Source organism: Callospermophilus lateralis, chromosome 7 (assembly GCF_048772815.1).
Source record: "Callospermophilus lateralis isolate mCalLat2 chromosome 7, mCalLat2.hap1, whole genome shotgun sequence".
Lineage (NCBI taxonomy): Eukaryota > Metazoa > Chordata > Mammalia > Rodentia > Sciuridae > Callospermophilus > Callospermophilus lateralis.
This window is the reverse complement of record NC_135311.1, coordinates 50,043,375-50,058,443: the sequence shown is the minus strand read 5'-3', so window position 1 is coordinate 50,058,443 and position 15,069 is coordinate 50,043,375. Positions and strand designations below refer to the sequence as shown.

Here is a 15,069-nt window from a genome sequence, read left to right as displayed (position 1 = left end):
CATAGATGTTTATGAGACTACTAATTTTATTGGTTTAACGATATAAAATATAAATTGACATTGAGAGACTTAGAAATTTTAAATTTAATATTACAATTTTATCCCTTGTCTTCTCTTAAATCTTTCTCCCTAGAGTGTTATATATGGATGCTTTGTTGTTGTTACATTTGACCTGTAGAGGTCACTATTAACAGACAAATGAAAAACCTTTTGAAATTACACATTAAGAGCTAAATTTTAATTTCCGTCTACCTCAAATCACTAGATAATTCATAGCACTATCCCATATTAAGGCGTTATATAATGTAAAATAACTTGAAAATTTTAATTTTTCATAAAATTAAATGGAAAAATTACATATTACTCCTTGAACCAATTAGCCAAATCATCTCACTTCCCACATTTCCCATGTCTAGTTTATAGGCAAATTGACAGCAGAGACCACACTAATTTAAGTTCTAATGTTTCCTAATTAATTACCTTCCCTAATATTTAATAAAGATTCTATAACAGAGGAAGGAAAACCAGACCTTTTTTGAATTCTGAGTATGAGCTATATTTTAGTATGAATACAATCCATTAAAAAATAAAGAGGAGATAATTCTTGTAAAAAATAATATAAAGTAATATTTTTTTTCATTTTTTTCCAGTTAGATGGATAACAGAAGAGTATATATAGGGAAAGGGAACAGGACTGTTTAGTAGAGGAACCACCCTTATCATGTATGCTGGTAGAACTCCCTCAAATGAAGGGAATCTGTTATTTTTTGTAAATTCTCTTCTGCTTCCATAAACACAGCCGTAATCAATTAAAGACCCACTTGTGAAGGAGCCATTGTTTGTAGTTCATTCAGACATTGCTGAGTTGTCTTTTAGACTACCCGTGCGGAAACCCTGGTAAGGTGATGAGAAAGTTCAAAGCACCTAACTTTTCAATGTGGATTTTGTTCTTGGGACTTCACTGTATCTTTTTATTCATTAAAAAAATCGGAGTGTAGCATACATGTTGATTTTTGGTTCTGGAAAGGGAAAGAGTTTAAGAATATAACAAATGTATGAAAATTCTCTGAAGAAATAATCCTTGTGACTTTCACATAGTAATGCCTTATTTGAGTTTAAGCAGAATCTGTGTTAAAATGTTTGCTAAGAAAATAAATAATGTTACTTTATCATAAGTCTCTTGGTAGAAAGTGAGAGTACTTTTTTCAACACTAATGAATCATTCCATAATTTTTCTCATGATTGTCATTTTATTTTTGTTAACAATCTTTTTCCTACACTCTTAACTTGAGTAAAGGTATATTATTGGCACTGAAATTGTCGTGTTCGATTGTGGTTGCTGGATTTGGGAGACTGGTGAGCTTTACTAAAAAGGCAAATGTAATATTTTCAGATACAAATTTGATATTAATTATTTAAATAATTAACAAGATAAAAATGCATCAACACCAAGTATTTAATCTTACTTATTTGTACTTAACAAGCAAATTCTCCCTCCCAAACATAAGAAATAAAAGTTACTTAGTAGTAACAGTAAACCCTTATGGGTTTGTCTAGGTAGAATTGTCCAGATTTCTTCCTTGATGCCTAAAGAATAATCTGAACATTTAGCAACCACATTTAGCTGAATATTTAAGCCAAAAATAAGTATTTGGAATGGAAATTAATGAATGAAGTGACCCCAAAAGAATATGTTTTGTTTCCTAAGACTCCTTTGTTTCTCCAGATCAAATAAAGATAATAACTTTCTTTGGAACTACAAATCAATAAAATTGCTGTGTCTTGTCACTGTTATGAAAGCACGTAGGCCTCTCTCTTTCCCTTGAGTGACTTATCTGGGGAGGTTAGAAGGAAGAGCTAGTACCCAGACTAGCCACTATACAGATGACTCAGGACACCTTCACTGAATCCATTCATTACCTTGGCCCTAGTGGGAGTTACAAGCAAAGCCTGCCAATTAGATGCTGGTAATGTGGACTCTGCTTTAGGGAATTGGGTAAGACTGCCAGAATTCATTCCTGAACTTTAGTAGCCACAAAAGAGTATTTTTCTGTCGTCTGAAACTGGTTCAAAACCAGGTCCCAAAAGGACAAGCTTCCTTTTGTGCACCATCTACCCTCAAGTCCAGTGACTAATAATGTCACATCAGGTTTTTCCCAAGATCACAGGAAACATCTGACGAAGGAAAAGAGAAGGGAAAAAGCCATTTTTTGAGTTGACTAGCCTGTTTTACTCTGTTTTCTGATTTTCCAATATTCCTTTTGGAAAACAATTACATAGTGGTTCACCATATTAAATTACAGATTAACTCTGTAAGTGTCAGAGTCAGAAAATAAAGCTTTCCCCAAATCTTTAGATGTTCAACATAATAATTAGTATCAGTTCATATTCAGGACTACTTCCCTTTTCCTTGGGGAAAAAAAAAAGAAAGAAAATTCCAAAATCCTATTCTGTTGCTGTATTGGCATCATTCTTCTGATAAAAAAGCATAAGGATAAATACTTTCCTTTCAAGTTTATTGGTGCTATTTTTGCTTATTTTACTTTTACACTAAAGTGTAAGGTCAATTTGAATGCTTAGGTGATGTTTTGAATTTTTTCAGGAGCAGAGGTAAATTTTAAGGATCTATAAATAATTATTAGTAGAATGAAAAATCTTGGAAAATTTCTGTGTTATTTTGTAGAAAATGTCAGAGAATATAAACAATAGAAAATTTAGATAACTGCTAGTCTTTCCCTGTAGATTGTAACCAGAAAGATTTGACTCTGCATCTCTGTATCAAGGTGTTTCTCTTCTTTTGGCTTCTAGTCCTAATTTAGCTTTAGAAATTATTTTTAATGTACTTCAGACAGGAGCTCTCTGTCTAGGTCTTGAATTCATGTACTGTATCTTTGTTTTGTATTCTTGTACAAATATATTTTATTGGGAACCTACTTTAAATTCTTGTTAAACATCTGAGCTTATTCACATGAATGCATTCAAGTGCTGTGAATATAGGGGCAAAAGCTAGAACAGAGGAACCTATGTCTTATACTCAGGGCAACAGCTCACTGGGGAAAGAGGTTTTCTCCATCATCTCTCTGCCTGTATACATGCTGCATATACATACTCCTTTTTTCTGCGATGTGCACAAACAGATGCACATGCACACATCCCTATGATTTAAGGGGAAAAAACACAGTCATAAAACTTAGGAGTTGAAAGTAAGCAAGTAAGGCTCAGATAGTACTGTTCAGAGCTTGAATGAATTGCTACAGTTTTCACCAAGTAACTGGCTGGCCTTCTCAGGCAGGCTCCAAATTCCTGCTGAAATGAAGACTTTCTTTCCTGGACTAGGCCTGGCATTCCTGGGAAACAATGGACCTTTTCAAATAGGCTCTGAAATTTCACAGGTGAAGGGAGAGGGGCAGTCATTTGATCCCACCCACAAGAAGCCTGTTAGTATTTTAAAAAGTGAAGACAGAGCCTATCATGAAAATGCAGGCAAAGCTGGCTAGTGACTAAGAGCTGCAATCTAGACCCACAGTTCTCCCCATCCCTGTGAAATGTGAATCAATTGCAATGTTCTGTATTTGACTCACATTGCAGCTCCTTTTCTGTATTTTCTTAAGAGCAGACTACAGAACCATAGACACTTGGTTTAACTTTGTGTCATGTGTTATAGAAGAGCTATATTCAAGTTTACTTTAATTAGGATTTGACAGTAGACTCTATAAAGGAAGCATTTACTGATGTGTATATATGTAATATAAGTTTAGAAGAGAAGCAAGGTAAAAATATCATGTAGGCACATAAACACACATGTTTATACATGAATTTATTATCTAAAATAATGATTTTACTTTGCATCTCATCCAAACTATTCATTACATTTTTTGTTGTTGTTGTTTTGTTTTTATTTTTTGTCTGTCAGATTCTGTGCTAGGGATTGAACTCAGACCCTCTAAGTTATATTCTCATCCCTTTTTATTTTTATTTTGAGACAGTATCTTGCTAAGTTTCCCGTAGTGGCCTTGAACTTGTGACCCTCCTACATCAGAATCCCAAGTTGCTGTGATTGCCATAATTGATACGTTTCAAGACCCTCAGTGGATGCCAGAAATGAAGGCTCATGCCAAACTTGATATATACTATGCTTTTTTCCTATGCATTACATACTATGATGAAGTTTAATTTATATATTAGGTACAATAAGAGGTTAACAACAATGACTAATAATAAAATAGGATATTTATAAAAGTAAACTATAATTTTACTACAGTAAAATCATCAACATCACTACTTCTGCACTTTGGGGCCAGTATTAAATAAAATAAGATCTACTTAAATGCAAGCCCTGCAATACTGTGACAGTCAATCTGATGATAACTAAGATGCTTACTAAGTGACTAATGGGTGGATAAATGTGTAAATGTGGATAGGCTGGATAAAGGGATGATTCATGTCCAGGGTGGGATGTAGTGGGACTACGGGAGATTTTTCATGAATCTACTCAGAACAGTGCACAATTTAAAACTTATGAATTATTTCTGGAATTTTCCATTTAATATTTTCAGACTGTGGTTGACTACTGGTAACTGAAACATCAGAAAGCCAAACTGTGAATAAAGGGAAACTACTGTATTTTAGCTCTCTACTCAGTCAGAGGACCCATAACTTTCCAGAATCAGTGCCTAAATACAAGACTATTTAAAAAATAGCAAAGTTTCAGGTTCCATTTATTAAAAAGTAAAATATTTACAGATTCTTATAACCTGTACATACAATTAGAGAATCAAATGTTTATGTAATATTTTAGTTAATCCACTTATCTAATGTCACCTGTGAAATCCAATTTATCATTCAGCTTATTAATAAATATCTATTGTTTATTTGTAATCAAGATAGATGGTTCCTATCTAGACAGAGGCTTTTGGATTAAATGGTGGGAAACCATCCATGGCCAACTACCTACCATATAGTAAATTTGAAACCAACTTTCATTGTGATTACATTTTTTATGATGACTCATATTAGAAGAAATTAACATGTAACATTCACTGTCCTTTTCCCTTAAGTAGGTAGTATTCTAAATAGTCTTCTTTTTTCAGTAATTCTTTCCTTTATCTCTGCTTCCTCCTTCTTTTCCTCCCTCCTCTGCTCCCTTCATTGTTTCCTTTCTTCCTTGTCACATGTATATAAAGAGGGAATATAAAGTAACTAGGCTTTGTAATTCAGAAAATACTAATAAAAATTGCTTTTAGTGATTAATCTGCAGATAATTGCAGAACTATTTGTTTAATTTAATTATAAAATTATTTATAAAATAAAATTAATCTATTTGTATTTGGCCAGATTTATTATTCTTCTAGATAAATGGGTATTATTAAATATACTACTATTAACAGAAGTAGCTAATAGCTAATACTTTTGTAATTTTTTACTTTATGAGGGAAGCTTTATTATCTACACTTTCCAGGTAAACAATTTAGTGCCTACTAAGTTTAACCTAAACAAGTCCAGATTACTCAACTAACTACAAATGGTGAAGTAAGGATTTAAATTCATGTTTTTCTTATTTTGAATTGCTTCACTATTATACCCTGCCATATCCCACCTAATACCAGGCTCTAGCCTTTGACTAGCTTTCCTTGTTGATCCAAGTATAGATTCTATTCTGTGTGTCATGAGGAATATAGGGGAAAAAAAACTAGAACACAGTTATCTCTTTATAAGGAGGTTATAGTTCATCAGGGGACTTAAAAATGTATAACACGTACATAGATTTGTTTAAATTTTTACTAAAGTGATAATATAATAGCATCTAAATTTTTTACTGAAGTAACAATATAATAGCTTTGAATAAAAATGAGATAGACCTTACCTGTTGCCCCCTTTCTCAAATATACAAAAGAAAATCTAGAAACCCAGTTCTCTGATTTTTGATTCCCTCAGGTAGTTCAAGGACATTTGGAAAACATCAGCATATACAGATGGTTAAATGCATTATCTGAAGAAAATGGTGCCGTAAAACTCAAGAAGAATATTGATGTGGTCTTAGAGTAGACTTCAATGAAACCATTAAGACAGCTTTATATGAGTTTCCTGAAATTGATGGATTGCAACTTGGAGTCAGACACTTGCTCAGCTTATCTAAAGGGTAAGAAAAGGGATGAAAATGAATGAATATCTGCTTAGTATATAGCCAGGGCTGTTTTTTGTTTTTGTTTTTGTTTTTTTTATAATTAATTTTTAAAATTTATTTATGTATTCTAATTTGTTATACATGACAACAGAATGCATTTCAATTCATAGTGCACATATAGAGCACAATTTTTCATGTCTCTGGTTGTACTTAAAGATCAGCTTAAAGATCACTAGATAAGAACCTGATAGAGTCACACCATTCCTGTCTTCATACCAGGGTAATGATGTCCATTTCATTGCACCATCTTTCCTACCCCATGCCTCCTTTCTTCCCTTCCCTCAGCTTTACCCTATCTAAAGTTCCTCCATTCTTCCCATTCCCCCACCCACCATTATGGATCAGCATCTACATATCAGAGAAAACATTTGGATTTTGGATTTTTAGGAGTGGCTTACTTCACTTAGCATGATATTCTCCAACTCCATCCATTTACCTGCAAATACCATGATGTTATGCCTCTTCTCTGAGACTAGTCTGGTCTCCAAGAGACCTTTGTTGTATTAAAGGATATGTAAGTGGACCACTGTTGGGGTTTTTAGCCCCCTGTCTCCTCCTGACTGGTGGGAGAATCGGGGAAAGCACTCCCCCACCAGGATGAGCCAAGAGATGTAAAGGTCGACTGGCATCCCACACCCAGCCCTCCTTCACCGGAGGACAATCAGATGCCCCAGAGTAGGTTCCCATCCCATAGTCCATAAGGGAAGGCATGAGCTGTCCATGAGGGCAGAAGAGTCCTGGACCTATCCTGTAGGTTGTCCACCTCTTCCATCACTGCCCACAGCACTACCTCCTGGCTGATCGCCAGGGGCCATCCCAGCCACATGGGCGGCCCCAAGACTGGGAAGCGGGCAGCCATGCCCTACAGACCACTATGAGCCACTGTAAGAAAGAGAGCTGGACAGAAGCTATTTTAAGGCCTAACCAAGAAAATAAACAAGAATTATTGAAGGAACTCCAATTGTCTCCAGTAGTGTGAGATTATGTGAAAGAGATCTCCAAGGAAATTGGGCACTGAATAGTGACCATCCAGTCAGGAGAATAAAATTCCATAGTTCTAGAAACCTCCAAATCTAATTCTCATAAGAAAGTAAAATTTATCCACATGTCAGATACAAAGAATATGGCATAATCAGCCAGGGAAAAACTATTTTATTTTACTTCTGTTCATTTTGATCTCCCAAGAGTTTTGAGAAAGCAGCTAGCCATGGAAGAAGATTAGACAAGGGGAAAAAAGACAGAAGACAAAGAACCATTCTCTTTATGTTGAGTCAGGCAACTGTAGACCCTTGACCTTGGCAGAGAAAAGTCTTAATTTGAATAGCCATTGAAACATTGATTAATAGATTATATTGTATATATTATACTTTTAATTGGAAACAATGTTCTGTGATATGAGGGGTCATAATGTTGTTATTACCAGAGAGGAAGCTAGAAAGCAATGAAATCTAGCCAATTTTCCGTCCAGGGGCAGGAAAGATTACTCATATTGATTAAATTTTAAAGTGATATCAGAGATAAAACAGAAATGTGATTTAAAATTACACTACAAGACTTGTGTTCAACATACTAATTGTGTTTCTTATAAAAAATTCACAAATGTTGTGTGATAATCACTGCTAATGGGTGGAATGATTGCTCCTGTATCTGAGGTAAGGAACAATGTCCAGCTTAAAGATCACTAGATAAGAACCCAATGGAGCATTATCTTATTCTGAGTAAAAATGCAATAATTCTTTGTGAAATACCTTTTACATCGAATGCCATAATACAAATCAAATTTAGTAGTGTTTCAGACATTTTTATAACACATATACATACTATGCATGTGGTTTACTTAAGAATTTTCATCATATTTTTATTATTTCTTTCTTATTTATGTATTTTTCTGGCAGCACCTTAACATGGAACTTTTTTGTCTTGATTATAAGATATACATAGACTTACAATAAAATAGGTTACAAGTAATTATATATATATATATGTGTATATATATATAAATTTATATAAATTACATATATATAGTTTATTTTAGTGAATAGAATACATATGTACTTGGAGGTTCCTTAGAAAACTAGGAATGGAACCACTGTTTAACCCAGAAATCCCTCTCCTCAGTTTATACCAGAGGACTTAAAATCAGTATACTACAGTGACACAGCCATATCAATGTTTTTAGCAGCTCAACTCACAATCGCTAAACTATGGAACCAACCTAGATGCCTTTCAACAGATGAATGGATAAAGAAAATATGGTACATATATACAATGGAATATTACTCAGCTTAAAGAAGAATTAAATTATGGCATTTACAGGTAAATGGATGGAGCTAGAGAATATCATGCTAAGTGAAATAAGCCAATCCCAAAAAACAAAAAGTGGAATGTTTTCTCTGATAAGTGGATGTTGATCCATAGTGGGGTGGAGGATAGGGAAGAATGAATGAACTTTGGTTTGTATAGAGGGAAGTTAGGGGAAGGGTGAGGCTGTGAGGATGAAAGGACAGTTGAATCAGACAGACATTATTTCCCTATATATGTGTATGATTACACTACTGTACCATGTATAGCCAGAGGAATGAGAAATTGTGCTCCATTTGTGTACAATATGTCAAAATCCATTCTACTGTAAAAGAAAGAAAGGGAGAGAGGGAAGTAGGAAGGGAGGGAGAAGAAAAGAAATGACATATAATTGATCAACAAATATATGAAAAAATATTCAACATCTCTAGCAATTAGAGAAATGCAAATTAAAAGTATACTGAGATTTTATCTCACTCCATCAGAATGGCAATTATTAAGAATAAAATTAACAATAAATGTTGGCAAGGATGTGGGAAAAAAGATACAATCATACATTGCTCCTGGGACTGCATATTGGTTCAACCAACTATGGAAAGCAGTTGGAGAGTCCTCAGAAAACCTGGAATGGAACCATCATTTGGCCCAGCTATCCCACTGCTCGGCATATACTCAAAGGACTTAAAATCAGCATACTGTAGTGATGCAGCCACAATAATGTTTATAGCACCTCAGTTCACAATAGCTAAGCTATAGAAACAACTTAGGTGCCCTTCAGCCAATGAATGAATGGATAAAGAAATGTGGTACATATACACAATGGAATATTACTCAGCTATAAAGAAGAATGAATCTTTGCTATTTTCTGACAAATGGATGGGACTGGTGACTATCATGCTAAGTAGAATGAGCCAATCCCCCCAAACCAGAGACTGAATGTTCTCTCTGATATGTGTATGCTGACTTACAATAGGTGTGGTGGGGAGAGAAGGGAATGTTCGTTCACTGGATTGGACGGGGGGATTGGGGAGAGGGAAGGCAGGGAGAATGGGAATGGGAAAGACATTAAAATGAATCAGACATAACTTTGTTCATTTATTAATACACCACCAGTGTACGTCCACATAATGTACAACCACAAAAATTAGAGGTTATATTCCATGTATATATGATATGTCAAAATGCATTCTACTGCCATGTATAACTAACAAGAACAAATTTTTAAAAAACAAAAACTTAAAAAATAATGAAATTATGGCATTTTCAGGTGAATGAATGGAGCAGGACAATATCATGCTAAGCTAAAGGAGCCAATCCCAAAAAACCAAAGGCTAAATTTTTTCTGTTATATGTGGATGCTAATTCACAATAAGGGTGAGAGTGTGCTAGGGAAGAATAAAAGTACTTTGGATTAGCAGAGGGGAGTGAAGGGAGAGGACGGGGTATGGGGGTAGTAAGGATAATAAAATAAATTAGAGATTAACACCCTATATGCTTATATGACTAGATGACCAGTGTGATTCTACATCATGTATAACTAGAAGGATAAGTTACACACTATTTATGTATGATGTGTCAGAATGCATTCTACTGCCATGTATAACTAATTAGAACAAATAAGAATAAAGCTACCATATGATCCAGTTTTTAAAAAAATGTGTGGATGTGTGGCTGACAAATGTGGGGAGGGATCTGGGTCTTAGGAGATGGAGGGAAAGTTCTAAGACTACCCTGCAATCCAAGTTTAGCCCACAGATGGGACTCTTTGAAGGAGAAATGCAATTCAAGCCAGATCAGAGATTTCCCAGACCTGGGAATGTAGAATAATTAAGACCAGAGCCCACTGACCATAAACTCTATAAAACTAGTCCCAGTTAGGACTTGTCAGGCCAAGATGACTATGAATTGCCCTTAAGTCATTAACTAATATAGTCTGTCTATCCAGAGCCAAGAGTTGATACTTGGTTAAGATCTTCTAATAATCTACCCCCTATTCCAATAAAAGCTGGGAACGAAGGAGTAAGTTGTGCTCTCCTTTGATAAGACCCACTCTCCCTTTAGAGTCTCTTTTACCCTTCTCTTTTCCCTTCATACAAACTTTGCTATCCTTTAAAAAAAGAATAAATACAAGTACATACATAAATAAATATGAATATATATACACATCCAGCTCTCTGTGTGTGTGTGTGTAGCTGGGTATGCCTAGGATTATGTGTAAGAATATGTATATAGTTAATTTAATTCTTCTAATAATCTTACAACATTCATGCTATTATTTTCTATATTTTACACATGAAGAAACAGACATAGAAAGTTTAAGTAACTTGGTCACATTTACGCTGCTGGTAAGTGGCAGAGACAGGAGGAGTTGAACCCAGCAATGTAGCATCATGGTTAGTTCTCTCAAGTATGTACTCTATTCTGTGTACATGCTATTTGTACTATCTAAAGAGTGTCACCAGGCGATCTATGCACTAATAACATAGGAAAGAATGTAAATGCCATTGTTTACATAAGCAAGGATTAAACGGTTCATCCAGGAAGTAGGAATTTGAAAGTACTTGTAAGAATGTCTGAGTTCCCACAAATGGGGGGGATTGTTTCCCACTTGCCTCAAGTGAAATGAGAAGTTTATCGAGAATACAAGTCGAAATTCATAAGTGCTCATAGCAGCTTGATGAGAAAAGACTAATCTGATGAACATCTGAAAAAGCTAAACAGAAAAGTATGACTGAAGCAGTTTGTGGAAGCCTCGGAGACATTACAGGTGGAAAGTGGTGGTATGCCCACCATGATTACACTAAAGTTACATGTTTCCTCTGTCCCAGATGTGGGCTACATAAAAAAGAAAGCCAGAGTTTTCTTATACCCACTTTAAAGAGTTCTGCTTAACAGGGAAAGGATATTATAACAGAAGATATGGATAATAATGACAGGAATTATAAATAACACCCAATATAAATGTACTGTATTCATCAAGGGAACTAAAGGTGAAAGACTTCTGTGATTGGAGATGTTCAGACAATCCACAAAGTACCCATGAAACTAGCAGCTTAAATATCTAAGGTTAGTGAAAAGCAATGCTAAATTACACTGGTACTAGTCACAGAACATCTTTCCTGTCACTTTTCCCAGAGGAGTCAGATATTGTGGTTAGCCACCCCCTTTACTCACTCTAAGGTGTTACTAGTAATACAGGGTTTCTTTCAGTTCCTCAAACATGTCAAGCATATCTCTGCTTCAGAATTTTTGTATTCTCTGCTGGTATACTCTTCCCTGTGATGGGTACCAAGCTGGCTCCCTTTAGTCAGTTATTTATTAAATAATATCCCTTCAGAGAGGCCTTCTTAGTCTGTATCACTGTGATCAAATACAACAGACTGGGTAATTTATAAACAATAGAAATTTATTACTCATAGTTACAGAAACAGGGAAATCCAAGATCACATATCCAGAAGGTTTGGTGTCTGATGAGGACTGCTCTCTGCTTCCATTGTTGTTGCTTCTTCCAGAGGGAACGAATGCTGTATCCTCACAAGGGCAAAAAAGTGGGTGAATTCTCCCTGAAACCTATCTTATAAGGAAATTAATTCATTCATGAACACTCATGATTTGCTCATTTCCCAGAAGAACCCAATTCCTAATACTATCACAGTGGGGTTTAAGTTTCAACTCATAATGTAGAGCAATTGGAGAGATCACCTTCAAACCATAACATCTTTACGTACAGCCTTATAAGACTTAGTTAAGAAATTTGACTTTCATTCAAAGTAGAAAGACAAGAAAACTAAGAAGTGTGAAATGATTTGATATAAAAATTTAAAAAGTAATTCTGCTCTGCGTAGAGAAAGTATTATAGAAGAAATTAATGAAAAGAAGAAGATAAAAAGTGGTTTGGATTATGTTTAGGAGGTAGAATTTACAGAATTTTATGACATCTTTATTGACAGCCTCAAAAGGTGAAATGTCAAATAAATGCTTTCCTAATGACCTAAAGAAGCAAGCTGATGTGTGGTGAGAGGAAGGAGATCAAACAACAAAGACATGAGGATAACCTGAGAGTTCATTATTGCCCATAGCTGATATCAAGAAAATAGGAGCCTTGGTAATATAGCAACAAAGAATTAAATTTAGTCAGTAGCCTGAATAAAATTGGAGATGTATCCACACTCAAGATGAGCCAATACCTTGCTTGTAACCATATGTGATTCTAAGCAGAGAACACAAAAACTCTGTGCTTAGGTCTCTGACTTACAGAAACTGAAATAATCAAGAAATGTTTTAAGCTATTTAAGTTAGTCCCACAGTGATAGAAAATTAATGCAATAAGTTCCTATTTTGGATGTATTAGATTTAAAATGCTTATTACACATTCAACAAGAGATGTCTGGAAGGGAATTTATGATTTCAGCCTGTAGTACAGGGGAGAATTACATGAAAGCTTCATACGTATGCTGGCATTTCAGAATAAATGGATATAAAGAGACTGACAACAGTCTTACCTAAAAGGTAAGTGACATGCAAGCACTAGTCAAGAAACCATAGTAAAAATCTTTCATTATATATCATTATTTTTAATATATTCAGTATTATATTGTTTCTCTTCACACTTGGCAAATTCATATCTTTGTAAAGACAAAATGATACATATCTATGTAACTTTAAACACAGTATTGATTTTTCATTACTTAGATGCCTTAATTTGAAAAGTGACATTGAATATATCTTTTTTAAAAAAAACATTTATTTTTTAGTTGTAGATGGACACAATACCTTTATTTTATTTTATTTCTTATGTGGTGCTGAGGATGGAACCCAGGGCTAGGCAAGTTCTGTACCGCTGAGCCACAACTCCAGCCCCTTGACTATATCTTAACATTATGTAAACAAAGACATTAAAATTGGGCCTTATTAAAACTATTTGGAAGGGACAGCTAAAGGAAAAATATCCACATGAAATTTATTAATATCTATCTATCACAGAAGAATCCCACACCCCATGAATCATCAGGGCTGGTTATATTTACTGGTTCCTCCAACATCTTGTTAGTCCTGATTATCAATAATTGTAAAATATTTTGTTAGTTTAGTGAATTTATAATTTTTTTATTCTTTTCAGACATTGCAGTGAATCTAGAGAAATAAAGAGAGATTAGAACAATTAATAACTGAAAGAGATATGACCTGAGGGGGATAGCATGATCTTAGATATTGTGACTTTTCCCACCTGGAAACCATATCTAATAGCCTTTGGCCAAATTTTTACTTGGAAGAAGGTGGGGAATCTCTGGTGATCAGTCATTTGATTAGGTCATCTTATACATAACAGGGACCATGTAGAGCATGACTGTAGTAATTTAAGAAGGGATTTTCATTGTGGGTACTGATTATTGCAAAAGCACAGTTTGTAGATTTCAGCAAATTTATGAGATATTTGCCCATAAGTAAATTATAATCTATATATATTTAAAATTTATAAATCTTACTTAATATTTAGAATGGTAGCATAAAGAGAGTGAGGGAAAGGATGAATTTTATATTTATAAATATATTTATAAAGTAGGTCTCTCTGGAGATCAGATTTTTCATGCTTGTTAAAAATGGAATGAGATGGACATCATTACCCTAAGTACATGTATGAAGACACAAATGGTGTGACATTGTGTACAACTAGAAATATGAAAAATTGTACTCTATATGTGTAATATGAATTGTAATGCATTCTGCTATCATATATAACAACTTAAAATTTAAAAATGGAATAAAGTATTTTAAGTGTATTTGTTCCTAGAAGAACAGAGTTGAAAAATCTTAATTTTCTTCATCTTAGAGTTTTAGGTTTGTTTTACAGCTACCCCTCTTAATTAGTAGTTAAATAAAGAGAAAAATAAAGCTTAGAGTCTACCAAGCCCCTTTCATTTGTATGTGTGGAACTGGCTCATGTATTTTTGTTGGAACTCAGTTTTACCAAACTGGTATTTTACTTGGCTTGGTTAACATTTTTATTTAAATAAATGCCGAAACTTAAGAAACATAAAATAAAAGGTTCACTGTATTCAATATAGTTCAGGAGAAAAATAGGTCTAAATATCTAGCTATGCCTATTCTGAATATGAGCTAAAATTTGAATACTTCTTATTATAGTGAAGTCAGGGAAATAATACTGAGAACTTATTTTCTTGGGCTTTTATAATACACACACACACACACACACACATATTTAAAATGTAAAATTTTAGAAAGTGCAAGTTTTTAAAGATATCTTTATATGCCTTGCCTCTGTTAACCCATATGCTATTAAAACAAACCTACATAAAAAGTGCAGTATCATAAAGCTATTTAGAAAATTCAAATGGATAAATATAAACTTTCTTGGAAAAAAAGAGAACTATATACCTAATTTAGTTCCTTAATTTTGAAAAAGCTATTGAACTTCATAATTCGGCACATTAATATAGTAGATACTATCAATATTTGACCTACAAAATATTATGCATATATAAACCAAAAAGAAATTCATTAAGTACATATGTTTGATAGAGTTTATTTTCATTCAAAATATTATAAAGGTCCCTTTTTCTCTT

The 15,069-nt window shown here is 34.1% G+C and overlaps 1 long non-coding RNA gene across 3 annotated transcripts in view; it reads left to right on the top strand.

Moving 5' to 3' along the window:
- Positions 1–15,069, top strand: part of LOC143405022 (uncharacterized) — a 72,783-nt gene that overhangs the window by 38,914 nt on the left and 18,800 nt on the right. For 2 of the 3 annotated variants that reach the window (XR_013091948.1, XR_013091946.1), the window contains exon 3: positions 5,935–6,139. This is a non-coding gene — a long non-coding RNA (uncharacterized LOC143405022). Of the gene's footprint in view, positions 1–5,934; positions 6,140–8,366; positions 8,449–15,069 lie in introns of those variants that run through there. The other variant, XR_013091947.1, reaches the window with a different exon arrangement.